General features: G+C 41.5%; 1 non-coding gene across 1 annotated transcript; it reads right to left on the reverse strand.

Annotated features, from left to right (window-relative positions):
• Positions 1-593: 593 nt before the first annotated feature.
• Positions 594-702, reverse strand: LOC140473100 (U6 spliceosomal RNA). Its single transcript, XR_011958094.1, has one exon. It is a non-coding gene; the product is annotated as a U6 spliceosomal RNA (small nuclear RNA).
• Between the last annotated feature and the right edge of the window lie 1,009 nt (positions 703-1,711).

Below are 1,711 nucleotides of genomic sequence, written 5' to 3' on the forward strand. Positions count from 1 at the left end.
GCCAGCTGGCCAGCATTTACTGCCTGTCCCGAGTTGCCTTTGAACTGAGTGGCTTGCTACGCCAATTCTGAGGGCAATTAAGAGTCCACCACATTACTGTGGGTCTGGAACCATATGTAGGCCAGACCAAATAAGGATGGCAGATTTCCTTCCCTGAAGGACATTAGTGAACCAGATGGGGCTTTTTTTTTCCTGACAATCATCTCATGGTCGTTAATAGATTCTTAATTTCAGATTATTATTGAATTCAAATTCCGCCATCTGCTGTGGTTAGATTTGAATCCAAGCACCCAGAACATTAGCTGAGTTTTGAGATTAATCGACTAGCAATAATATCCCTAGGCTATCGCATCCCCAAAATAGTTTAAAATTATTAATATTATTAAACATTGCAAAGAAAAAATAGTGGGAAATGAAAAGCTTGTTTTTTGTCATTAAGCCTGAAATTGGAAAATTTTTTGTATTTTTGTTTACCCTATTCTTCTAATCAACCTATTCAGAGATATCATTACACACTTCTAGAGCAGCTGGGAGCTGAACCCAGGCCTCCTGGGCTAGGGGTAGGGACACTACCACTGCACCACAAGAGGGCCCTAACTGTGGGACACTTCACGAATTTATGAGTCATCCTTGTGGAGGGGCCATGCTAATCTTCTCTGTATCGTTCCAACTTTAGTATTTGTATGTTAACCTATTTCACACAAATCAGCTAATTCCCAATTTAAAATAGCTGCCAGAGGGACTTTGGATATCTAGTGTACTTGAACTCAATGTATATTGTATTACTTGAAAGTTGGAGGTTTTTCAAGAAAGCATCAATTAGATTCTAGTTATTCTTTAAAATAGGGTAGCAATTTGAATTTAAAAAGACACTTCCACTGCAGATTAAAGGGTTTCTTTGTGAGCTGTGCTAAGCGTCTAATTTTATCTGCCCAACCCTCCCCCACGCACACTCCGAAAATTTCTTCTTTACTATTGTTCAATGAAATGTAGGTCATTGCACTGAATATGGTCCTGTATTAGAAATGCGCATGTGGTATCCAGGCTCAAACTACTTGAGGCCCCTGAGGACATGCTCTCCCCTCTTCTTCCATCCTGTAGATGACTATCTCCATTTACCCAACTCAATCGAGGCTTCCTGATTCCACCTCAAAATCATTACAAATTTACACCCTCGGTATATGTATCCTGCAGCTCCTTTTCCAGTGCACTAATTAAAAGATAATAGCTTTTGGGTTGGCATGGTGGCTCAGTGGTCAACACTGCTGCCTCACAGTGCCAGGTACCCCAGTTTGATTCCATCCTAGGGGGACTGGCTGTGTGGAGTTTGCACAGTCTCCCTTTGTCTGTGTGGGTGTCCTCCATGTGCTGTGGTTTGCTCCCACAGTCCAAAGATGTATAGGTTAGATGGCTTAGCTATGGGAAATGCAGGGTTACAGGGAAAGCATAGGAGGTGGGATAGTCTTTGGGAGGGTGGGCATAGACTTGATGGGCTGAATGATCTGCTCCCACACTGTAGAGATTCTAACTGACTCTTCAACTGATTAGAAAAATGTTTCTGTTAATTTTAAAAGCATTGTTTCCAGATAATAGCTGGCACATCTCCACTGCCTGTCAGAAGTTCAATTCTCTTGCTCATTGGAAATAATCTTTTCTCTTATAGCATGTCAGCTGTTAAAATGTAAGCTCGTAAAAGGCTTTGGTTCTGTTC

This window comes from Chiloscyllium punctatum, chromosome 3 (genome assembly GCF_047496795.1).
Source record: "Chiloscyllium punctatum isolate Juve2018m chromosome 3, sChiPun1.3, whole genome shotgun sequence".
NCBI lineage: Eukaryota > Metazoa > Chordata > Chondrichthyes > Orectolobiformes > Hemiscylliidae > Chiloscyllium > Chiloscyllium punctatum.